The following is a 26,986-nucleotide window of genomic DNA, read 5'->3' on the forward strand; positions in this document are numbered from 1 at the left end:
TTAAAATTGGTATTAATGGCCACTTAAAGAATAGAATTTGGGTTAGAACAAGACCTTGATGGAATATCAAACTTGTTCTTTGCAAGAACCAAATGAAACAGGTATTTGGGAGTAGATGGGGGTCTCCCTTAAATTAAATCTTTAAATCAAATGTAGCTTTTCCTGGGCAACAATATAATCATAGGGGGGGGAAATACAAACTACTTTACAGGTGATGTTTGAATGCCTTGGAATCCATAGTTTCGCAGTGTGACTAACTGCGAAATGTAGGTATGCCAGGAATTCTTCCCAATTATGATCAAGAACTTAGTCTACATTTTTAAATTGTTCTTCTGGTTTTCAGATTTACAGGAGCAAATTCAGTTCCATGAAACTGGAGGGCAGAACAGAGTTGAAAAGGTAAATTAAGGTTTGGCTATTGTAGACTAGAAGATGATCCACAGTTAGTATAAAATCTCAGTTTCTCATTTTTTTTTAAAAAAAAATGATACTTTAAGGTGATTCAGTTCCTCAATTGAAAATTTGACATACTGTAATTACCTTACTTATAGCTTTCTTTCAACACAAATGTAATTTTATGTAAGATGATCATTCTTCTTAAGTTATTAAAATGATCTATCTTGATAAAAACATCAAGGCAATGCTGAGGATTGTCAACAGTTCCAGTAAAATTAACAGTTTTAAGAGAATTCTCCCTGTTCCTACATTTGTGTTGGCAATAGTACTTCATTCTTGAGAGACAGCAAGGTCAACCCACTGATTCATATCCTTATATCCCTTAAACTAAGAAAGATTTTTAAGAAACCCAACATTTCCCCTTTTATTTATTGCTCAACTAAAACCATAGGCGAAACAGCAAACGGTTATGAATTAAAGCATGTATTTACTCAATAATTTATCTAGATTGCCCTATTTATTTTCTAGTTGTGTACCACAAGAAGTTTGCATGTTGAACTATAGCTTAGTCACCAGTGTAAGGTAAAATAAAACAACTTTCAGTATTGTAATGTGCAGCATTGATGCCTTTTAAATATGGCTTGAATTACTTCCACCCTTAGCTTATTGTGTTCTGATTCTCTTCCTAAAAGAAATGCACCATTTCTGGTGCTATTCCTCATGCGTTTTAAAATGGCATACATTCATTGTAGGAACCATCTCAGCTTTCAATATTTTTAACAGGATTAAACTCTTTTGAATGCTATTCCAGTATGGAAAACTGTATTTTTAAGCCACTCAATAAGTAGTGCATATTCCTACAATATACCATGTTTGTATAGGTAATCTTATTAAAAGGGGGTGGGCAATCATCTATACCAGGGGTCTTCAAACTTGGCCCTTTGATGACTTGTGGACTTCAACTCCCAGAATTCCTCAGCCAGCGTGTCTGGCTGAGGAATTCTGGGAGTTGAAGTCCACAAGTCATAAAAGGGCCAAGTTTGAAGACCCCTGTCTACACTGTGCAGTGGCTGACTAGCGTAGGAGTGTCCAAACTTGGCAACTTATGGACTTGAACTCTGAGAATTTTTCAGCTAGCCATGCTGCCTAGGGCATTCTGGGAGGTGGGATCCACACATCTTAAAGAGACTCCTGGAGTAGGGGGATTATTCTTTTATCACTTTTTCTTATTGGAACATGTCAACGCTGAGAAGATCTGCCTTCCTCAATTTCATGGTAATCTAGAATCTATCAATGAAGACTTCTCTGCACGGTATAGTCTCAGTGTAGTTCATCATTTGCTATTTGTATACTAAGATGTATACCTGCATGGTCATAAACCTGTTCTGTACCAGCCTGCTACCAGCCCTGCAGAAAAGGCAGGGACAACCCCTTTACAAACGGCAAGAGGCTGGAATTACGCCTGCCAAATTTATTCACATAAAACAGAGCAAGACAAGACACCAACCATAAAATACGAGCTAAGAAGCAGGAACAATCCAAGCGGTTGCCTTCAGCAAACCAGCCCTCCCACACATTCCCCTTAAATACAGTTCAGGGCATGGCCTCTCTGTGCCTCCTTCCGAGGTGCCCCATTGCCTTCCTCTGTTTACTCCTGATTGACTGCCTCCTGCGTCGGGAGTCCTTGAACAGGGCCAGCTGTGGGTCATCTTCATCCACGCTGTCAGGCTCACACAGCTGGGTCTGCATTGTGACCAGATGAGAGGGGCCTTGCTGGGGGCTCTCATCAAGCTGTCCAATCCCCTCAGCAAGCTCTTCAACACTCCCCTCCTCCTCCTCTGAGTCGTCCGAACCAACTGCCGAACCCACAGGCTGACCCTGAATCACAACAAAACCATGTATTATTTTCGAAGAGATTTGGCCCGCACATCATAGATTTCAATATAGTTTGTGTCAGTAACATGGTGAAGTTAATTCTGATTCACGAGTAGAAATTAATTAGCATCAATAGGTCCACTCTAATTCATGACTGATGGGCAATCATTAGCTAAAACACCTAATCACATTTGCAAGGCAAAAGAGGATAGTATCCAGCATTAACCTTCAAAAGATCTGGGGGGGAGGGTACAATTTTGAAGCATATCTAAAAATGGAATGAGGGCAATATTTCCCCAAATGGAATAAAACTAACTGTAAGTAAAATATAGTAAGCGAGCAAACAAAGTCATGCAATCCTATAATTGTAAGGTACCTTGAAGATCATCTAATCTGCCCCTTCTCCTTTTTTTCTCAACAACTCTGGTTAAAAAGATGCTTCTGCTTGAAAAAGAAGTTCCTTCTAGTTCAGGCAATTGCTAAAAAGCCCAAAGGGGAAATGGACGAGCAACACCCAAACTTACCTGTATGTATTTATTTATGTATGGTGATATATAATACCTACAGCATTACTGATAGAACAAATGTTAAATACTTGAACAAATGTTTATATTTCATTGTTTGGTTTGTGGTATATTAAAGGAACTGTGGAAAAAATGAGATCAATGCTAGACAGGACCTATGGTGTTAATCATAACAATAAAGTTAGAAGGGACCTTGGAGGTCATCTAGTCCAACCCCCTGCTCAGGCAGGAAACCCTACACCATTTCAGGCAAATGGCTGTCCATTCACCGCTTTTGGTGTTCACAAAGAGAGTTGAGTGTCAAATTGTATGGTGCCTAGCAATTATTGCAGAATGCTAGGTTCAGATGCCAAGTCTGTGAGAAGTAAATTTATCGCCATTTTAAAGAAAGTAATATTGAATTCAACAATATTTTAAGCCCCTGCAAGGTTAGATCTGAGCAGTAAAAAAACAACCCAGTCAAAGAAAGGCTGCAGCCAATGAATCTATAAAATTGTATTTCCCGTATATCAAAGGTCATAAGGCAAGCAGACCTGGTTTAGATAGGAGATAGTGTCATATGATTCTGCATCACAGGCTGGAAATAAACTTTTAAAAGGTTTTTTTTTTTTTGAAAGACAACAATATAATTTTTAACTCTCCGATGTCACTTTTGAATGACAGGGTTCTAATCTATAGTACCAATCATGTCCCATGTTTAAGAATTCGAACATTGGTTGAAATGGATCATGTAACACAGGACCCATATGTTAACATGAGAATAGGTGGAAAGGCATATATTCGGTACCTTGAAATTCTGGAGAAGAAATATATTTTCCTTCTTCTTGCAACCAACTGATTTTTTTTCTTGCTTTCCAGCAAGAATAATAGGCACCCAAATTGGTCACATAGCAATAATTTGAAGGGTGTTTTTTTGTAACATTTATCTGAAGCAAACAATATAAGCCACATTGAATTAAAATTGATATTGTCTGAGAAACTCCCCTAGATCTATTTATTTGCTCAGAGGATCAGAACATGCACCCTCCCTCACATCTATCCAGATTATTTTTCTTCAGGGGCTATGAAAAAAGACTTTAATACTCTCTCAACTTTTCCTCAGTCTGCAATAAATCAAATTTCACAAGTATGTTCTTATTGTATCAAAGAAGAAAAAAAATCTGTTGCTTGGATCGACAAATCATGCAGGGAATTTTATTCCAGCTCTCCATTTCCTAATCACATCCTCTGCTGGTTCATCAATATAGGTCAGCTAATATCTCTTCTGGATAGACACAGCATCATACTGAAATATCCTGCAAACTATATTAACAGCGACCGTCTAAATAATCTGAGAAATGGATACCTTTGTTAGTGGTATAGCATTTCAATACAGAATGTCCTCAGCTTACAACAGTTTAGATAGATAGATAGATAGATAGATAGATAGATAGATAGATAGATAGATAGATAGATAGATAGATAGATAGATAGATAGATGTGTGTGTGTGTGTGTGTGTGTGTGTGTGAGAGAGAGAGAGAGAGAGAGAGAGACAGAGAGAAGGATGGATGGATGGATGGATGGATGGATGGATGGATGGATGGATGGATAGACAGACAGATAGAGAGACAATCTTTATTGTCATTTTTTTACTGTGGGCACAATGACACACATTAAAAATGAAATGTAGTTGCTTCCTCTCAAAGTGTATCCATATATAACACACACTTAAACATATTATATACAACATATGTATAGATCTATAAAGGTAAAGGTAAAGGTTCCCCCGCACATGCGTGCTAGTCGTTTTCAACTCTAAGGGCCGGTGCTCATCTCCGTTTCAAAGCCGAAGAGCCAGCGCTTGTCTGAGGACGTCTCCGTGGTCATGTGGCCGGCATGACTAGATGCCAAAGGTGCACGGAACGCTGTTACCTTCCCACCGTAGTGGTCCCTATTTTTCTACTTGCATTTTTAAGTGGTTTCGAACTGCTAGGTTGGCAGAAGCTGGGACGAGGAGTAACAGGCACTCACTCTGCTACACGGCACTCGGGATTCGACCCGCCAAACTGCCGATCTTCTGATCAACAAGCTCAGCCTCCTAACCCACTGAGCCACCGCGTCCCTCTATACCCTTACATATAAGTAACATTTAAATATTAATCACTGTCCATCTTGAATACATAACGGAAGGAGGAAGCCTGAGAGTTCACAAGGTTAATACTGTATGGAACGAAACTGTGACTGAATCTGGATGTTCTGCTTCAGATACCATGGAGCCCCCTCCTCCCAGAAGGTAACAAGGAAAACAGGTCGTGAAGAGGATGTGTAGTGACCCGGACAATCTTGCAGACTCTGCTCAAGCAACACTTATGTGCTATGTCCTGGATGGAAGGGAGAGAACTGCCAATGATCTTTACAACCATCCTCACCACTCTCTGCACCGCCTTCCTGTCTGAATCAGGGATGCTTCCAAACCAAACTGTGATGCTGTATGACAGGATGATCGTTCCCCTGTAGAAAGTGGTCAGGACAGAGGAAGGAAGATGAGTTTTTCTCATGCGCCACAGAAAATGCAGGCGCTGCTGTGCCCACTTCACTAGGGTCTCGCTGTTGAGCAACCAAGCCAGCCTACTTGTTAGCTGCACACCCAGGAATTTGATGCTGGTAACCATCACCACAGGGGAATCATTAATGCATGGAGGAGTGTGGCTGTGTCTGCCTTTTTCTGAAATCGACCATTTATAGCTACAATGGCACTGAAAAATGTGACGTATGGCCATTTTTTACACGTATGACTGCTGCAGCATTCCCATGATCATATGATCAAAATTAAAATGCTTGGCAACTGACCCAAAGGCGTGTTTTCAAGAGGCAACTGGACTTTCTAGTTTTTCTCTGAAGACATTTTGCTTCTTGTCCAAAAAGCTTCTTCAGCTCATCCAAGAAGCTTCTTCAGAGCTGAAGGAGCTTCTTGGAGAAGTGAAGCATCTTCAAAGAAAAACAAGAAAATCCAGTTGCCTCTTGAAAAAGCACCTTTGGAACAACCAGTATCTGGATGACTGAGTCCATAGACACTTGACAACTGACTCATATTTATGACGGTTGCCATGTCCTGGGATCAAATGATTTCCTTTTGCAATCTTCTGACAAGCAAAGTCAATGGGGAAGCCAGATTCACTTAACAACCATGTTACTAATTTGAAAACTGCAGGGATTCCCTTAACAACTTTGGCAAGAAAGTGTTCTGTCCCAGACTATGTGAGTCCTTGTTAAGTCACAAGGACAAACCCCTCTTTTAAAAAGTAGGCTGGAAATGCAAACAGAGAATTGTTCATAGGCAAGGCAACCAGAACATGATCCCATGAAACTTGAGTCCTTTGCAAACGGTTGCCTTCAGCAACCAGCACCACCCACACCTTCCCTTTTTATTATGCAGCCCCAAGGCGTGCCTTCTCAATGCCTTCTCCTCCTCCCTTGGAGCCACCCCATTGCCTCCCTCTGTCCTGCTCTTGTTGCCTGTTGGTGTTTGTGAACCTCTATGATGTCTTCCAGCTGTGAGTCCTCAGAGTCCGAGTCAGCTTCCCAGCACAGCTGGGTTTCAGCCTGAGCACGAGTTGAAGGGCCAGACTCTTCATCAGATTGTAAGTCCTGGAGCTCATCAGAGCCTTCCTCCGACTCTGATGGCTCTCCAGACCCGTCCACTTTGTCCTCTGATTCCCCAGACACAGCTGCCGGGTCCACTGGCTGACACGGAATCACAACAGAAAGGTTGCAAAATGGGGCAAAACTCACTTAACAAAAGTCTCACTTAGTAACATAAATTTGGGGTTTAATTGTGGCCTTACTTCAAGGACTATCTGTATGAAATGGCAGTGCACAATTGCTTAAAAAAAGTCAGCACGTTATGGACAAACACTACAACCTGTAGCTATCAGAATCTCTTGCTTTTCGTCATGTAATAAATACAGCTTTAGCACTCCACTTAGTTTTGAGTGGAAAAGTAGAACATTTGTGAAATGATCACAGCAAAATGTGCTTCTCTGTTCCATGAAATATTATAACAATGCCTTTATTTAGCTGTTAAATAATTAATCTTGTCAACACTAGTAAGTCACACGTTGTAAAATAACCAAAATTAAAATCAGAAATAACTTTGCTAGCAATGGAAGGTGAGAAGCTAGTCTTTTAGAAGCCCAAGAACAGTCAAAATGGAATGATAACGTATTAAAAACTGAAGCATCAATCTTTATTCAAACTTTCTGTCAGATTACCTTGGTGTAACCCAAACCTTTCTCCATCGGGTTTGCCTGTGAATGAACAAAATATTTCAGACTGAGTGATTACAAATAAAAGAAGAGAAGGCTGCATCCCGTGATCCACCAGCAGCAATAATGTGTAAAAATGAACTGGTGTCAATAATTTACACTTATTGGATTTAGCAAGTTTAATACAGATTGCTTTTTTTCCCCATTAATCTTGAAAAAAGCAATCCAGGCTACCACTGTACATTTAAAGTAATTTAAATAAGGAAAAAAGCAAACAAATACAAAATGACATTCAGATAAGACCCATATATTTGGATTTGACTGGTGCACCTTGTGGATAAGGATAGGGAAGGGAAAGGGGGAGGGGAGAGGGGAGGGAAGGGGAGGGGAGGGAAGGGAAAAGGAAAGGAAGAAGAAGGAAAGGAAAGGAAAGGAAAGGAAAGGAAAGGAAAGGAAAGGAAAGGAAAGGAAAGGAAAGGAAAGGAAAGGAAAGGAAAGGAAAGGAAAGGAAAGGAAAGGAAAGGAAAGGAAAGGAAAGGAAAGGAAAGGAAAGGAAAGGAAAGGAAAGAAGGAAAGGAAAGGAAAGGAAAGGAAAGGAAAGGAAAGGAAAGGAAAGGAAAGGAAAGGAAAGGAAAGGAAAGGAAAGGAAAGGAAAGGAAAGGAAAGGAAAGGAAAAAGGAAAGGAAGGGAAGGGAAGGAAAGGGAAGGGAAGGAAAGGAAAGGAAAGGGAAGGGAAGGGAAGGGAAGGGAAGGGAAGGAAAGGAAAGGAAAGGAAAGGGAAGGGAAGGGAAGGGAAGGGAAGGGAAAGGAAAGGAAAGGAAAGGAAAGGAAAGGAAAGGAAAGGAAAGGAAAGGAAAGGAAAGGAAAGGAAAGGAAAGGAAAGGAAAGGAAAGGAAGGAAGAAGAAGGAAAGGAAAGGAAAGGAAAGGAAGGGAAGGAAAGGAAGAAGAAGGAAAGGAAAGGAAAGGGAAGGGAAGGGAAGGGAAGGGAAGGAAAGGAAAGGAAAGGAAAGGGAAGGGAAGGGAAGGGAAGGGAAGGAAAGGAAAGGAAAGGAAAGGAAAGGAAAGGAAAGGAAAGGAAAGGAAAGGAAAGGAAAGGAAAGGAAAGGAAAGGAAAGGAAAGGAAAGGAAGGAAGAAGAAGGAAAGGAAAGGAAGGGAAGGAAAGGAAGAAGAAGGAAAGGAAAGGAAAGGGAAGGGAAGGGAAGGGAAGGGAAGGGAAGGGAAGGGAGGAGGGAAGGGAAGGGAAGGAAAGGAAGGGAAAGGCAGGTTAGGGAAGGGAGGAAAGGAAAGGAAAGGAAAGGAAAGGAAAGGAAAGGAAAGGAAAGGAAAGGAAAGGAAAGGAAAGGAAAGGAAAGGAAAGGAAAGGAAAGGAAAGGAAAGGAAAGGAAAGGAAAGGAAAGGAAAGGAAGAAGAAGAAGGAAAGGAAAGGGAAGGGAAGGAAAGGAAAGGAAAGGAAAGGAAAGGAAAGGAAAGGAAAGGAAAGGAAAGGAAAGGAAAGGAAAGGAAAGGAAAGGAAAGGAAAGGAAAGGAAAGGAAAGGAGGAAGGAAAGGAAAGGAAAGGAAAGGAAAGGAAAGGAAAGGAAAGGAAAGGAAAGGAAAGGAAAGGAAAGGAAAGGAAAGGAAAGGAAAGGAAAGGAAAGGAAGGGAAGGGAAATGGAGAGGGGAGAGGGGAGGGGAAGAATGGGAAGGAAAGGGAAGGAAAGGGAAGAGAAGGGAAAGGAAAGGAAGGGAAGGGAAGAGGAGGGGAAGGGGTAGGGGAGAGGGGAGGGGAAGGAAGAAAAGGCTCTGTGTGTGACATGATATCACATAATCAGATGAAAGTAACAGCTTAGCACTACCAGTGGTGGGATTCAGCTGGTTCGCACCACTTCAGCGGAACCAGTAGCTAATTTTTGGTTGCCCAGGCCCAGAATGGACTTCCGGAAGTGGCATCCCCACAGAGAACTGGTTGTTCACATATTTGAATCCCACCACTGAGCACTACTGTAAAAAGAGGCGGCAGGTTTTTCTGTCAGTAACCATGAACTAACACTAGAAAACTGTCTCATACACCACCACCCCCGCCCTTATTGCTAATGATTAAATTAAATCCCTTTCTTTCTGGAGGCGGTCCGGGTCTGGATGGGGTGGAACAGGCTTCGACTCAACCCTGACAAGACTGAGTGGCTGTTCGTGCCGGCATCCCGGGAAATTCCGATTATTCCATCATTGGCCATGGGGGGTGAGCTATTACCACCCGTAGATAGGGCCCGCAACTTGGGGGTCCTTCTAGACTCACAGCTCTCTTTGGAAGAGCATATTGGAGCTGTGACTAGGGGGGCCTTTGCCCAGGTTCGCCTGGTGCGCCAGTTGCGGCCCTATCTAGACCGGGATGCCTTGCGCACAGTCACTCATGCGCTCGTGACCTCTCATCTAGACTACTGTAATGCTCTCTACATGGGGCTGTCCTTGAGGTCCACCCGGAGACTCCAGCTGGTGCAGAATGCAGCCGCGCGAGTCGTCTTGGGAGTTTCCCGATACTCCCATGTTACACCTTTGCTCCGCGAGCTGCATTGGCTACCGGTTGCTCTCCGGGTGAGGTTCAAGGTGTTAGTTATGACTTACAAAGCCCTTCATGGCATGGGTCCGGATTACCTACGGCAACACCTGTGACCGGCGTCAACTTCCCTCCGTCCAGTGCGCTCCCACAGAGAGGGCCTCCTCAGGGTGCCGCCGATCAAAGAATGCCGATTGGTGACCCCCAGGGGGAGAGCGTTCTCTGTGGGCGCGCCAGACCTCTGGAACCGCTTACCGGTTGAGCTCCAGACGGCCCCCGACCTTCGCTCCTTCCGGCGCGATCTTAAAACATTCTTTTTCGAACAAGCTGGCCTGGTCTGACGGGATGGGGTTGGGTTTTTAAAATTAGTTTTTAACTTAATATGTATTGATTTTATGGGCATGATGTTTAATGGTTTTTTAATTTTTGTACTTGATCTTTATTGTGTATTGCCCTGTTCACCGCCCTGAGTCCTTCGGGAGAAGGGCGGTATAGAAATCAAATTATTAAATTAAATTAAATTACCTACGGGAGCACCTTCTGCCAACGTCAACACCCCTCCGTCCTGTGCGCTCCCACAGAGAGGGCCTCCTCAGGGTGCCACCGCTCAAGGAATGTCGGCTGGTGGCCCCCAGGGGGAGGGCATTCTCAGTGGGTGCGCCAGCCCTCTGGAACTGCTTGCCTACCGAAATCCGGATGGCCCCTGACCTCCGCACCTTCCGGCGCGATTTAAAAACTTACCTGTTCCAGCAGTCCGGCCTGGCCTGATAGCTCTTGGGGTCTCAGTTGTTTTTACTATTGTTTTTCACTATTGTTCAATCTGTATACCTACCTTACTCTGTACACCGCCCCGAGTCCCTCGGGAGAAGGGCGGTATATAAGAACAAATAAATAAATAAATAAATAAATAAATAAATAAATAAATAAATAAATAAATAAATAAAAGTACAGGCTGTAAGTTGACACTAATAGGAAAAGAAGATTGGAGAGAAGTTTCGGAATATCTAGGATGATGGAAATGGGAAATGAGGATCTGCCCTCTGAATTGAGATTGGGGGATGTCTAGTGCCAGGAAGGATTGTACCGGGTTTTTGTAGCTCCAAGAATTCAAATTGTTGAAGAGGAGGCTACTATTATATCCCAGTGGTGCAAAGCTAAGCTTCTGAAAGATGGTGGAGTTGAACACATTCTTGAGTCATGTCCAACTCTTGAAGATTACATGGACGCAACCAAGTACTTTTCTTGGAAGTATTATGGAAGTGGATTCCTTCTTTCAAGATGTTCTTTGAACTTCCTAGTTGGATCTACAGCCTGGTCCAAGTTCAGCCCTGCTTCACTCTCAGGCAAGGCCAGCCAGGTGCCACCATTGTCCAAGACCAATTCTAGGCTGAAGAGATGGATTTTTCTTTGCTTTCCTGTCTCTGCACTTTAACTAGGTGGGAAAAAGATCCTTAAGGACAAAATGAGGACAAAGAGATTATTATTTTTATAATTAGCTATTGTAACCTTCAAGTTACAGACTGCTTAAAGTCCACTAAAACTAATTGTAAAGGGAATGTGAGAAATGAGTTGTGCAGATCCAGTGAAAACTCAATTGACTCTTTTGAAATTTGTGTAATTGCCTCTGGTTGCACAGATCAAAAAGTTCTTGAATATTGCCATTCTTCTCTGAATTGAGAATGATCAGGTTATAGTTTCTGAGGGCTTTTAAAAACCAGCAAAATATATATAGTGTTTTCTCTGTTGCTAAATTCTCAGTTGCAGAATAAATCTCCAGGAACAAAAGAGTGTACAACCGAATTTTGATGAATTGTAAGCGATATAACAATAAAAAGCTAGAAACCGTTAAGTAATATATTAGAATAACTGATCAGATTAAACAAAAAAAGCAATCCTCACAGTGGTTGAGAAACAATTATATTATCATTATTATTATTATTATTATTATTATTATTATTATTATTATTATTATTATTATTATTATTATTATTATTATTATTATTAATAATAATAATAATAATAATAATAATAATAATAATAATAATAATAATAATAATAATAAAACTTTTATTCATTAAACATGAAACTCAGTCAACTGAACACTCAAATTGACTGGTACTAATGGTTGACACGGGTTGCTGCCAGCATCCTAGGTATCAACCAGGTATCTCTTTAAAATGTAAGATGTTCCAAGTAGTGCAGTTTTTTTGTAGTATTGCTGGAGTTATTGCAGGAAGCTACAATTTCTTGATGTATTTTGCAAAGTTTTTGGACATAGTTCCCAGTGCCCTGATGATAATGGGTATCACGGTTACGCGTTCCATCCATATTCACGCAGTTTCGATGGCCAGGTCACAGTATTTCGTAATTTTTTCCAGTTCTTTTTCTTCGACTCTGGCATCTCCTGGTACAGCGATATCAATCAACTGTACGCTTCGGTTCTCTACGACTGCGATATCTGGCGTGTTGTGTTCCAAATGGCGATCTGTCTGTATTCGGAAGTCCCACAAGATCTTCACCCTCTCATTCTCGACAACTTTTTTCCACCTTATGTTCCTACCCTATGTTTCCTATGTTGTTGTTGTTGTTGTTGTTGTTGTTGTTGTTGTTGTTATGATGATGATGATGATGATGATGATGATGATGATGTCAATATATCAACACCCAGGTCTTCTACTGATACTGCCCCAAATCAGAAGTATATAGAAAGCAGTTTTCTAAATAAAAGTATAAACCTTATCCTTCAAAAACATGCACACATACAAACACATTCCAAATGTAACAGACATGAAGTAAATCACCTTGTTGATTATAGTCTATTGCCTATTTGTTAAAAGTTATGCTTTATAGTGAAAGGCAAAATGTATGTTTCTCATTAATTTCTTATTTAAAAAAACCAGACAAGCCCCTTTGAAATAAAAGCAATAAAAAGACCTCAGTTCTAAGCTTTTGTAGTTTAGTGATGAAATTCTGGAAACCTATAGGAGATGATCTAAAAAAGAAGTTTCTAAGGTTCAAGATAAAATCTTATAAACATATGTTCTGCAATATTTGCCTTCCCCAACTGTACCTAGGCTGTTGTAATTAGAAATACATAATTTACTTTCAAAGGTGCTGTTAATTAGGCAGAAAAAAGCCTGGTTACACACAGAGAGAAACACACACACAAGTTTAAAATTGGGTAATTTGGGACTAATAATTACAATTTATGATTAACCAAAGAAGTGAATAACAGAGTAATGGAGCAGAAGAGATCCACAGCTAGACCATACATAATTTATGTCACTGTTAAACAGAGCGGCAGCAAAAGGAAAAATCCTTTGAAATTGAACACACACACACACACACACACACACACAAATACCAAGAGAAAAAAACAATGAACCAAGCAATGTTTTGCTTTGCATTTTCTTTAGTCATCTGCTGTTCACCAGCCAGGCCAGAACATCACAGATTTCAGTAAAGTACTTTGAAGATTAGTAAGCACAGAATCTTGGAAGTGTGTTCTCTAACATAGGATCACTGGAAATGCTTCCTTCTTAGATTCCCTTGGTTAAGTAGCTGTCAAGTGATTTCATGCTCTGTCCCATGGTATTTTGTGTCCCCTGTTCCTGCTGCTCCTTTTTCAGCTTCCCCACAATCTCTCAAATCCACTTCTTGATAGAATTTGTGCAGAATATCTCTTGAGCCAACAAGAAAAACATGCACAGGAGAAGTGGTACTGAGAGTAGTCAGGATTTGCACAGCAACCACACTGATACACTGAGGTGTATAAAAAAGAAGAAAACTTTACTTATAGGAGTAGCACAAGTCAAGAATAAACAGTCCAGGTCATACACGGATACAGAGAAGATATCAACAGTTCAAGAGTTATCCAATACAAAGTCGTCTTAACCAGTCCAAAAGTCAAAAACACAGTTCTTCGGGTTTAGCAAACAGTAGCAAAACCACAATCAACAATAATCAGCAACTAACACACACAGAGAGAAGCTATGTCTCTAGCTCCCTCTTATGGCCGTTGAAAGAACACAGCATTGGCCAATCATTACACATTTAAAGGGATACAATACATTACAAATCATGGCTTATATATTGCCAACCCAACCAGTTCGGCTGTAATCATATAACTAACACTTCTCTTTAAAGTCTTCTGTTGGAAGAGGTGAAGAATGAATCCAACACCATCAGCCCCCAAGAGAGAAAATAGACAGTAGAAGAAGCTGAAAGTTTTGATCTTCTGCTCAGAAAAACTGCTCCAATCAATTAGAAAACAGGGTGCGAAGGAAAGCAAAGATAGTGTCTATGGAGATCCTCAGTCATCCAGTTCATGGTTGTCCCAAAAGTGCTTTTTCAAGAGGCAACTGGACTTCCTTTGTTTTTCCTTGAAGATGTTTCACTTCTCATCCCAAGAAGCTTCTTCAGCTCTGACTGGATGGTGGGGAATGGAAGGATTTATATTCCTTACAGACAGCTGACAAAGTTGCATTCTTTGAGGACACAGGTAAACCTCCAATTGGCCTCAACGACTCTCTAAAAGAATGCAAATGACCAGCTGTCTGCAAGGAATATAAATCCGTCCATTCCCCCACTACCACCACCACCATCCAGTCAGAGCTGAAGAAACTTCTTGGATGAGAAGCAAAACATCTTCAAAGAAAAACAGGGAAGTCCAGTTGCCTCTTGGAAAAGCACCTTTGGGCCAAAGACAGGATGGTGTGACTTTAAATGTTATTCGGAAGGCAGACCTTCAGTACGAAAACATATATTTGGTATGTGATGGCATCACCTTTAAAAGATAAATCTGGATGGTATGTCCTTGCATTATCAACCATCTGTGTTTAGATAGACGTTTTGTGGTGCTTCTGCCTTTCTCTGTTCTCTCTTGTCATCTTTTTGAAGGGTGTTGCACACTTGAGTAACATCCTGACAGTGTTCCCCCTGTGCCAGGAGATGGCCTGTCACAAAAATAAGTGAGGAGAGGTATATTTGGGAAATATAGTTTATTTCCAAATCAAGCAAGGTCATGTTCTTCCCGAGGCTTCCAGAGGACATTTTAGAGAGATAAAGGAAACATGGAATACACCTCGGAAAATTCTCAAAGGAGACAGAGGAAACTTATGACTCTTAAAAAAAAAACTTTCCATTGATATTTTTAAAGATCAGGGCTTGTAAACAGGGAGAGATGCTTTACCTAAAATTTGTAAGGGTGTCCAAATCTTTTATATATTTTCCTGGACAAAAAAGCAAACAAGAAAGTTGAAGAGTGGGCATCATTTTCAAGATAAATCTCTTTTAAAAATAGAAATGGAAAAGGGATGCTTTGATCTTAAACAAGTTGAAGAAAGAAAGAAAGAAAGAAAGAAAGAAAGAAAGAAAGAAAGAAAGAAAGAAAGAAAGAAAGAAAGAAAGAAAGAAAGAAAGAAAGAAAGGAAGAAAGGAAGAAAGAAAGAAAGAAAGAAAGAAAGAAAGAAAGAAAGAAAGAAAGAAAGAAAGAAAGAAAGAAAGAAAGGAAGAAAGGAAGGAAGGAAGGAAGGAAGGAAGGAAGGAAGGAAGGAAGGAAGGAAGGAAGGAAGGAAGGGAGAGAGAGAGAGAGAGAGAGAGAGAAAGAAAGAAAGAAAGAAAGAAAGAAAGAAAGAAAGAAAGAAAGAAAGAAAGAAAGAAAGAAAGAAAGAAAGAAACTCTGCCCGATTGTGAAGGAATCTACTTATCCTTTTTTGATCAGGAGACTGACGTGACGCGGACTTTCCCTAAGAAATCTCTAGGAATAGTTCAGTTTTAGTGTGAGAGATATCTTAACCATGATACTTCTATTCTTGCCGCTATCCATTTTACATATAAAAAGCCACATTTGTTATGAGAGACATCTGTTGAAAGAATATTCTTTAGATATCCAGATTCCACTGTACAAAACAATGCATTCTTAATAATCTTAATGCAACAGTAACTTCTGGTTGGGCTGACTCACTCATGTGGATGTAATGCAATAAAGCTGAATTCTAGCATACTATTATCACATATTCCTTCTGTGTTTCCTCTTCCTTTCCCCCCTCCTCTTCCTCCTCCTCGTCCTCCTCATTTTTAAGGAAAGAGAAAGGCATAGAAAAGGTTGACAAATAATGGCTGGGAGGAACATTCAGAAGAACTGTTTCCAGAAAAAACATATCTGCCCATCACCTTAGTAAACTTTGCAAAAGCAACGTAAATATAATATTTATTCGGTCAATGACCAGCAGCATAAAACAGACAAAAAGGAATAAAAGAGAACAAGTAGAATCAGAACCAGAATCAGGCAAATGAACACAGCTGCATATTGGCCAGTGAGAGTACATCAAATACAGAGCATTTTGAGCATCCCTATTACAACAATATCATAATCCATCCAATATATTCAGACTATACACCGGAATAAGGTAAAGGAAAAGGTTCCCCCGCACATGCGTGCTAGTCGTTCCCGACTCTAGGGGCCGGTGCTCATCTCCGTTTCAAAGCCGAAGAGCCAGCGCTTGTCCGAGGACGTCTCCGTGGTCATGTGGCCAGCATGACTAGATGCCAAAGTCTCACGGAACACTGTTACCTTCCCACCGGAGTGGTCCCTATTTTTCTACTTGCATTTTTACGTGCTTTCAAACTGCTAGGTTGGCAGAAGCTGGGACAAGTAACAGGCGTTCACTCTGTTACACGGCACTCAGGATTCGACCCGCCAAACTGTCGACCTTCTGATCGACAAGCTCAGCGTCCTAACCCACTGAGCCCCCGCGTCCCTATTATACACCAGAATATATATTACTAAAAGATAACTGAACAAGATATTAGTGAAAATAAGAGTCATTACCTCTTTTGTCAGTTTTGCCTTATTTTCATTGCAGCAATGAAAAATTTGGCTACTGCACCAATGGTGGCAGGATTTAAGTCCTGCAAAAGATAGTTCAGCAAAGGCAACAAAATGTTGTGATCATTTTGGGCTGGTCTCTTCCTGCTTTCCCAGGAAGACCTTATTTAATGAGATTCAGGAGACCTTTATTTATGCTTATCACCCACCTTCCTACCTTCCTTCTTCCTTCCTCCTTCTTTCCTTCTTTCTCTTTTCCTTCCTTTCTTCCTTCCTTCCTTTTAATTTGACTTCAGCATCTGCCTATACAAGGTATTTTGCTTCTGCTTATAGATTTTTTTAAAAAAAATGCCTTATGTTCCATTGGCAAACATAAAGGCAATTCTGTTAAATACAGTTATTCCTCGACTTGAAAACATGATTGTCCCAACATTTCTGTTGCTAAGTGAGACAATTGTTAAATGTTAGAGAGCCCCCCCCCAACACCCACCTCATGGTCTGTTTCTGTTGCTCCCCTCTGTGAGGAGGGTTCAAAGTATTTATAGCAGGACTACCCGATTCTGTAACAGCTTTGTTCCTTATGCCATCCATCTGGTAAACTCGCAACATTCATTTTTCTCGCCATCCACATGTATGCATAGTCCGAACTAGACTGTGTTGTTTCTCTGTGTCATCTAATATATGTGGCATCTAATGATGTAGGCATCATTCTGCATTTCATTATTTATTTTTGCCATATGTATTAGTGTATATCAGCTGTAGGCAACGAAATTTAATTTTAATGCATGCCGATTAGTGTACATTCAAAGTGGCAATAAAGTTATTATTCTATTCCTTTATTCTATTCCAAGTGAGTTTTGCCCCATTTTACGACCTTATTTGCCACAGCGGTTGTGTGAATCACTGAAGTTGATAAGTTAGGAACCTGGTTGTTAAGTGGATCTGGTTTTCCCATGGACTTTGCTTGACAGAAGGTCACAAAAGGGGATTCACATGACCCCGGGACTCTGCAGCCCATCATAAATATGAGTCTGTTCAAGTGTCCAAATTTTGATCACATGACCATGAGGATGCTTCAATAGATGTAAGTGTGAAAAATAGTCATAAGTCGCTTTTTTTTTCAGTCCTGTTGTAACTCTGAATGGTCACTAAATGAACTGTTGTAAGTTGAGAACTACCTTTATCATACAAGGGAGTTAATATTTACAGTTGTCAGGGAAGGACGGAACACGGGATCTAGTGGGGGAATTACTATTACTAGGTTTGCATGCTCAACTGATTGATGAAGATGTACTCTATGAGAAAATATCATTATGGAATTAGCAGTCTAGAGGGCACCACACTGTGGAATGCAAGTACATCTTCCACCACTGTGCAAACAGTTGTTTTAAATAAAACATAAGGCAATGCCCTCTTTGTTTCTGAGCCCTCAATAAAACTAGATCTGTACAATTAAAAAAAATGCATAACATTAACCTGATTAAACAGAAGAACTGATTTGTCAGCCACATTCCAAATTATTTTGGCAATGTGCCCTTAGTTATTTACTACCTGAGTAATTCACGGCAGTGGTAGAGAGGGAGCCCCAACATTTTTCATTTGCCAGACATAAATTGTATTTATGGTCCAAGGTCATCCCAATCCACCCCTCACACTTGTCGTTTCATTCATAGCAGATACAGCATTGCATTTAAAAGAAAAAAAATGTGTCTCTGTGTGTGTGTGTGTGTGTATGTGTGTGTGCATGTGTTGTCATTGGCATTCATAAGCTGTTCCAGCTGGTTATGCCAATTGCACAGTGGGTGACATTGTTCCCCAAATTCTGGCAATCATACATAATAAATCAATGTCTCCTGTCCCAAAATTTGTACTGTGACAAACGGGAATGTAGATCAAAGGCTGTCTTTCTCAGCCCCTTCCAATTACTAACTTTCTTCTAAATCCTTCAAAGAAATCCTTCTTTCACATTCCTTCCCCCCTTCCCCACCAGAGTTGCCTTGCAATTCACAGGTAATTCTTTCAAAGTGATTTGATTGTCTAACCAAAATGAATCTAAACAGGTTGTTTTGAATGCCGTTGCCACAGTCATTTCCAGCTTTGCAAAACCTGCTCATTTGACAAGCGTGCTTGTATCCGTGAAGTCAAATCCATTTCTGCTATACCACAAAACAGAGCAGTAAAAAAAAAAGGTGGCATGTATCAATGCTCCTTTTGTTCCTATTCTACAAAGCAATGTTGCCTTTAGTTTGGGGAAGTAAATGGGATTAAAGGCATTTAGTAAAGGCGTCCGTGAAGTGGAGGTTGCATCTGGCATTTGGCGCTTCTGTCTTTGACCCAGACAGCTAAAATGACCGAGTCAGAAACTTCACCTAAGGGGCTGAATGGATGATTTATATTGGAAATTATATTGCTACTTTAAAGGTAAAGGTAAACGTTCCCCCGCACATGTGTGCTAGTCGTTTCTGACTCTAGGGGCCGGTGCTCATCTCCGTTTCAAAGCCGAAGAGCCAGCGCTTGTCCAAGGACATCTCCGTGGTCATGTGGCCGGCATGACTGGACACCAAAGGCACACAGAATGCTGTTACCTTCCCACCATAGTGGTTGCTATTTTTCTACTTGCATTTTTACGTGCTTTCGAACTGCTAGATTGGCAGAAGCTGGGACAAGTAACGCGCTCACTCTGTTACGTGGTACTTGGGATTCGACCCGCTAAACTTCTGACCTTCTGATCGACAGGCTCAGTGTCCTAACCCACTGAGCCACCGTGTCCCTATTAATTGGGACAAAGGGGTCTCAGGGCTCCAGGTGAAGGGATTCAACTAGCATCTTCTTCTTTGATTTAAAAGGTCATCCAACTTAGAAATGAATTTAGTTGCAACACTTTTTATATCGCCACTTTAGGCTGATATAATAACATGTTTCCAATTCATTTCCTTAGAATTTTGCTTCATCAAGCTCTGGAGAAGCAGTGGAGGAAGAGTTTTGGCAACACAGAGAGAGGTCTGGATTGAGAGAATTAACAATTCTAGCTGGATAAGGAAAGAAGAGGAACAAGGTAGCCATATGCTAGGATTTCTCAAGATATATAACAACAGCAGTAGCATTAAGGCTCATATGATCCCCTATAGAGCTTTACAACCCTCTCTATGCAGTTTACAATGTAAGCATCATTTGCACATTTCTCCCGACAATCTGGGTCCTCATTTTTCCAACCTGAGAAGGATAGAAGGCTTAGCCAACCTTGAGCCCTGTCAGGATCGAACTCCTGACTGTGGGCAGAGTTAGCCTGCAATACTGCACTTTAGTAAGGGACGTGGTGGCTCAGTGGGTTAGGATGCTGAGCTTGTCGAGAAGATGGGCAGTTTGGTGGGTCGAATCCCGAGTGCTGCATACCAGAGTGAGTGCCTGTTACTCGTCGCAGCTTCTGCCAACCTAGCAGTTCGAAAGCACGTAAAAATGCAAGTAGAAAAATAGGGACCACTACGGTGGGAAGGTAACAGCGTTCCATGCGCCTTTGGCATCTAGTCATGCCGGCCACATGACCACGGAGACATCAAAGACAAGCGCTGGCTCTTCGGCTTTGAAACGGAGATGAGCACCGGCCCCTAGAGTTGGAAACGACTAGCACACATGTGTGGAGGAACCTTTACCTTTACTGCACTTTAACCATTGTTAAATGTATATCTTGTATGTTAAAAGTCTGTCATGATTTTGTCCTGTCATGCCTCCGTCACAACGGGACCCAATGGAGCTCGAGGGAGAGGGGTCTGTGGCTTCAGAGGAATGTGGGGAAGAGCAGGCCGAGGCAGGCCAGGGCCCTTCAGGATTGGGACAGGTTGAACCGGAGAGACAGATTTCAGGCTATGAGCAAGGGCCACCCCCACCTGATCCTAAATCAGGGAGAGTGGAGGGAAGAAGGGTTGCAGTTTGGACACTAGGTCTCTAAAAGGTTCGCCATCACTGCTATAAGGCTTAGAACCCTAGCAGAAATTCAGTCAGTCATAATTCATCCACAATAGCTTCCTACAGAGATGTCTGACAAATGTCTGCCTAGTACATAACTGAAATTCATCTCAGGATTCCAAGCCTGAATAGAATATGTCATTGATACAGTAGATAACATTTGGGGCCCTTGGAGAAGGTTATGATTGACAAAATCTTGCTTCTCTGCTGTTTTTCCTGTAAATGGATTAAGTTCAGCTGATAGTGCACTGAATTTCTATCAGCCATGGAACTGGCAGGCTAAGTTTAGCCAGAAATAATTAGTTAAATTTATTGCAAATATTTACCATCATTTGTTTTGCAATGCAAATTAGCAGAATTAGATAGACTAATGCTTCTAGCATACTGAAGCATTAGGGGTCTTCACTAATGCATAATTGAAGTAGAAAAGAAAAGAGTAAATTCATTTCCTGGGACTTGTGAGTATTAATAAGCAAGAGGTCAGTTTTAATGGCTAAAAAAGAGAATATCTTGTTATCTATTAATAGACAATTGGAGCATCCCAAAAGGAAATAGCTTTATTACATTTATTAGAACATAATCACCTGGGTTTACTGAGTAAATTAAAAACAACTCCATTACTTTCTTAGCAAGTCAGTGAAAAATAAAATTAGAAAAGTGTGATGGAATAAGTTAAACACAAACCAAAATAAGTATTTCCTGATACAGAACTTTCTGATAATTTGTTTATACTATTTAACTGGTCCTGGCACCCAAAAGGTTGCAGACCTCTGGTTTAAAATATATGGGTGGAAATGTATCAGGATTGCAAAAGGCTGGTTGGGAAGGTATTAAGGATGCACACTGAGTTGTGTGCACTTGGGGTTCTAACAGCAGCGATGCTGGAAAAACCTGCTCTCTTTTGGGGTCCAAATTATATGTCCTGTTTTGCCGAAGTCAAGGGTATAGGGCAGTGGTGGGATTCAAATCCCTGAACAACTGGGTCTCTGCATGGATGCAGGCCTGGACCTCTGAGGCCTAGAATGGACTTCTGGAAGTGGCATCCATGCACTTTCGGTGGGCCTCCCAAGCCTAGAACAGACTTCTGGAAGTGGCATGCCTGCTGTTACCAGGCCTAGAACAAACTTCCGGAAGCTGTGTGCATTCAGCCGGTTCTCCAAACTCAACAAAATTTATCTCCCGGTTCTCCCAAACTGGTGTGAACTGGTTGAATCCCACCACTGGTATAGGAAGAAGGGGTTAATTGTTAAGCCATATTGGCTCAAAGACACATTTGATTGATTGCCTTCATTCCTGTTTTTGAGGAAGTTGTCATTGATGATATTTCAAGATGCATATCAAAAAGAGGGTTGAGGGTCTTATATATCATCCAGATTGATGGGATATAAACATTATATAAATAAAAAATATAAATATAAATATATATAAATATAAATATAAAAGGGAGAAAAAATGACATTGCCATAGGTGTATACTATAAGCCGCCCAACCAGAGGAAATAGATGAACTTTTTGCTAGTCAGTTAACTAAGGTATGTAGCAAGTGCATCACAATAGTAATGGGGGACTTTAATTACCCTGATATCAACTGGGAGACAAATTCTGCACCAAGTGGAAGATCTAACAGATTCCTGACAAACCTAGCAGACAACTTTCTCTCCCAAAAAGTAGAGAAGGGAACTAGGGGATTAGCCATATTGGATTTAATTCTCACAAACAGAGATGAAATGATAGAAGGTGTCGAAGCCACAGGAACCTTGGGGGGAAGTGATCATGCAATATTGGAATTCAACATTCTGGAGGCACAAGCAATAGAACACAGCCAAACTAGAGTCTTGGACTTTAAAAGAGCTACCGTATTTTCCGGCGTATAAGACGACTTTTTAACCCATGAAAATCACCTCAAAAGTTGGGGGGTCGTCTTATACGCCCAGTCGCCTTATACGCCGGAAAATCAGCGTCTGGCGTCTGGCTGGAGCCGGCAGGGCAGTCCTGCACACGCGCGCACTCCCCGGCTGCTCCTTAGCAGCTGGGGAGTGCGCGCGTGTGCAGGACTACCCTGCCGGCTCCTGCCCGAGGCTTTTCCCTCTTGAGTCAGCATCGCTTCCTGGCTCCTAAGGAGTCCTCGGGGATGCTGCCTCAACTGTCCTGCATTGCCCCCATTCGTCCTCCTTTCCAATTCTCCAAATCCTCCTTTGCTTCATGAATTAAGGCTAAGCAACGTGGAAGGGAAGCGGTATTAATTACACATTAAGGCACCCGGAGTGATGCTCGTCTCTGCCTCATTTTATTTCAACAATCTGTTTGGGGGGGAGGGGTAAGTATCGAAAGGTCATCCCATTCACCAATGGCTTATTTGGACACGAATCTGCGTATAAACATAAACCCACCTTATCCTACAGCAGTTACAAGCACCCAAAGGAGGAATTCAACAACGATTATAGAGATCTCTCCAAGAGGGAAGAGAGCAACATTAACCCCTCCCTCCCTCTCCCCTCGGACACGCGACTACTCTTCCCCCGCTAGCAAACAAAGCGCTCCTGCTCAAGTAAGCCCGCCGGCAGTTGGAAAGGGAAGAGTCAGAGGGGCGTCGAAGGCAAATGCGCGTGCAGGCTCTGATTGGTGACTTCTCGTGCAGGTGCCCGAAGGGAGGAGCCAAGTAGGCCGCAGGGCTTTTTGTCAAGGAAACGCCTGTTTACAGTTGTTGCATCCTTCTCTGCTTCCACCGCAACCGCCTTCTTTTCTCTCCCCTTAGAAGACTTGCACGTTTTCGCTGTCCACGTCTAGTTCCAGGCAGGCGAAGAGTCATGCCTGTACGCTGGAAGGTGAGAGGGCGCTGCCATCGTGTCCTCGGCGAGAGGCTCTCCCCTCTTTTCCTAAGAAGCTTTAAGCTCTAGACAAACGCTTGGCTTCCATTCTTTATCTCTCCTCTCCTCTCCTCCCCCCGCGCATACTTGGTATTGGCCGTTGTATTATGGTTGTTTCAAGAGAAGCGCATATTGTTGCCGCTTCGGGGGTTTGTTCTGTCTTCATCAGGAAATAATTCGGGTCGGCAGCTGCTGGTTGTCTCGCAAACCCTCGCAGGACTTCCCTGCCGGCTCCCGTCCGACGCTCTTCCCTCTTGAGGCAGCATCCCCGAGGACTCCTTAGGAGCCAGGGAGTGATGCTGCCTCAAGAGGGAAGAGCATCGGGCGGGAGCCGGCAGGGCAGTCCTGCACACGCGCGCACTCCCCGGCTGCTAAGGAGCAGCCGGGGAGTGCGCGCGTGCGCAAGACTGCCCTGCCGGCTCCTGCCAGCCTGCCCTGCGATTTTCCGGCTTATAAGACTGAAAATCATCTCAAAAGTTGGGGGGGTCGTCTTATACGCCCAGTCGTCTTATACGCCAGAAAATACGGTAATTTCAATAAACTTAGAGAGACCTTGGAAAGAATTCCATGGATGAAAATCCTAAAGGGGAAAACAACTCAAGAAGCTTGGGAAATTTTGAAAAGTGAGATAATAAAGGCCCAGTCTAGCACAATACCAACAAAGAAGAAAAATAACAGCTTTCAAAGGAAACCAGCATGGCTGCATAAAGAACTCTCTGACAAACTGAAAGATAAAAGGGACAAGTATAGGAAGTGGAAAGAGGGGCACGTAACTAAGGCAGAATATCAGCAAACAGCCCGTGCCTGTAAAGATGAAGTGAGGGAAGCTAAGGCTCAAAATGAACTAAGGCTTGCGACCAAAGTCAAAAATAACAAAAAAAGCTTCTTTCAACATATAAGAAACAAGAAAAAAGTTAAGGAAATGATTGGTCCATTAGTGGGGGAAAGTGGCAAGAAGGTGACAAGCAACAGGGAGAAAGCAGAACTATTTAACTTGTTTTTTGCATCTGTCTTTACACAAAGGGAAAAAACAGTGCAACCTACCAAAACCAGTGCCATAAAAAACAGAATAGAAACGCAAGTTAAGACAGGCAAGAAAATGGTAAGTGAGCACCTGTCCAGCCTAGACGAGTTCAAATCACCAGGACCAGATGGATTACACCCCAAGTTTCTCAAGGAACTGGCAGACGTGATCTCAGAACCACTGAACTATATTTTTCAAAGATCCTGGAGCACTGGGGAACTACCAGAGGACTGGAAGAGAGCTGATGTAGTTCCCATCTTCAAAAAAGGGGAAAAAACAGATCCAGGAAACTACAGACCTATCAGCCTGACCTCAATACCTGGGAAGATTCTGGAAAAGATAATCAAAGAACAAATCAGCGAACACCTTGATGTGAACAAAGTTATCACTAAAAGCCAACATGGGTTTGTCAAAAACAGATCGTGCCAGACAAACCTTATTGCATTCTTTGACCAAGTGACAAAACTAGTGGACCAGAGGAATGCTGTAGATTTAATTTACTTGGATTTCAGTAAGGCATTTGATAAAGTAGATCACAACCTACTACTTGATAAGATAGAAAAATGTGGGTTAGATAGCATCACCACCAGATGGATTCGTAGCTGGCTGACAGGCCGTACTCAGCATGTGGTCGTCAATGGAACTGCATCTACATGGAAGGAAGTGTGTAGTAGGGTGCCCCAGGGCTCTGTTCTGGGCCCACTGCTCTTCAACATCTTCATCAACGATTTGGATGAGGGGATAGATGGGGAACTCATCAAATTTGCAGATGACACCAAGCTGGCAGGAATAGCCAATACTCCAGAAGATAGGCTTAAGATACAGGAGGATCTGGACAGACTCGAACACTGGGCACTATCTAACAAAATGAAATTCAATTGTGAAAAAAGTAAGGTTCTGCATTTAGGCAGTAAAAATCAAATGCACAGGTGGTACCTTGCTCAATAGTAGTAACTGTGAGAGGGATCTCGGAGTCCTAGTGGACAATCACTTAAATATGAGCCAGCAGTGTGCTGCAGCTGCCAAAAAAGCCAACACAGTGCTAGGCTGCATTAACAGAGGAATAGACTCAAAATCATGTGAAGTACTAATACCACTTTACAATGCCTTGGTAAGGCCACACCTGGAATACTGCATCCAGTTTTGGTCACCACAATATAAAAAAGATGTCGAGATTCTAGAAAGAGTACAGAGAAGAGCAACAAAGCTGATTGGGGGACTGGAGGCTAAAACATATAGGGAACGGTTGCTGGAATTGGGTATGTGTAGTTTAATGAAGAGAAGGGTGAGGGGTAACATGATAGCAGTGTTCCAATATCTCAGGGGCCGCCACAAAGAAGAGGGAGCCAAGCTATTCTCCAAAGCACCTGAAAGCAGGACAAGAAGCAATGGATGGAAACTAGTCAAGGAGAGAAGCAACCTAGAACTAAGGAGAAACTTCCTGACAGTTAGAACAACTAACCAGTGGAACAACTTGCCTCCAGAAGCGGTGAATGCTCCAACACTGGAAGTTTTTAAGAAGAGACTGGACAGCCATTTGTCTGAAATGTTATAGGGTTTCCTGCCTTAGCAGGGGGTTGGACTAGATGACTTCCAAGGTCCCTTCCAACTTCTTCTTCTTCTTCTTCTTCTTCTTCTTCTTCTTCTTCTTCTTCTTCTTCTTCTTCTTCTTCTTCTTCTTATTATTATTATTATTATTATTATTATTATTATTATTATTATTATTATTATTATTATTATTATTATTAAAAAACAATATGCTATGCCAAGGAAACTCAGGGAAAGCTACTTTGGATAGGAGCTCACAATGTAATTATCTTGAATTTTTTTAAAAAATGTGATGTATGCATTTAACAAAAACTGCTTTCAGCCACTGTTGTTCAGATACAGAAGTGAAAGACTAGGAATCGACAAAGGTTCATTCTTGTCGATTCTAATGATCTGCAGTTGTTGCAACCTTAAATGGGGGGGATCAAATAGAGATTGTTTTGATGAGGGGAGACCAAAAATTAGAACTTGGAATTTGAGATTTCAAAATTGCCAGTTACAATCTGAATTTAAAAAAAAAATTGGCTACGGCTTCTTTAAAAAATATATCATAATTCAAGGCATAATCACACCACAAAAAAAAAATGTGTGGCTTTTTAAAAGAATATAGTATTTTAGATGATAGAGGTTTTTCTTCCTATTAATTACCTAACGTCCTATATTACATTGTGCCATGTATTGCTGGACTGAAATGGTATGTTTTATGTTTTCCTAAATTGGTTTTAGATTAGAATTGTATTTCCAACTCACAAAACTGGTATTTTAAAACATTATTTTCTTTTTAAAAAAATGCAAATTAGAATGATTCAGGTACCAAAAAAAATGTTTAGCTTTTAAGTGTATTACCCCTAGGTATGGAAACAGAATGAAAAGATAATTCATTCATGACTAGTGAATGAATATCATTAAAGAAAAAATGAATCTATCTTAATATTCAGGCACTATATTCTAGAAAAATGAACCTGTCGGTGCTCCTATCCTTGAGCATAATTGAACAGAAAAGTACATACCAAGGAGCATATATACTAATTGAGTGAACAAAATACTCTGCTTGATTCAGAGTAATAATAGTCAAGATAATCATGCCATGGGTAAAAATCTATGTTAATAAATAAGTTAACAAGGCTATATTACTTAAATTATCTCAAGTGTGATTTTTTTTTGTAACTTTACATAAAGAG

This window comes from Vipera berus (assembly GCF_964194415.1).
Source record: "Vipera berus genome assembly, chromosome: 4".
Taxonomy (NCBI): Eukaryota; Metazoa; Chordata; class Lepidosauria; order Squamata; family Viperidae; genus Vipera; species Vipera berus.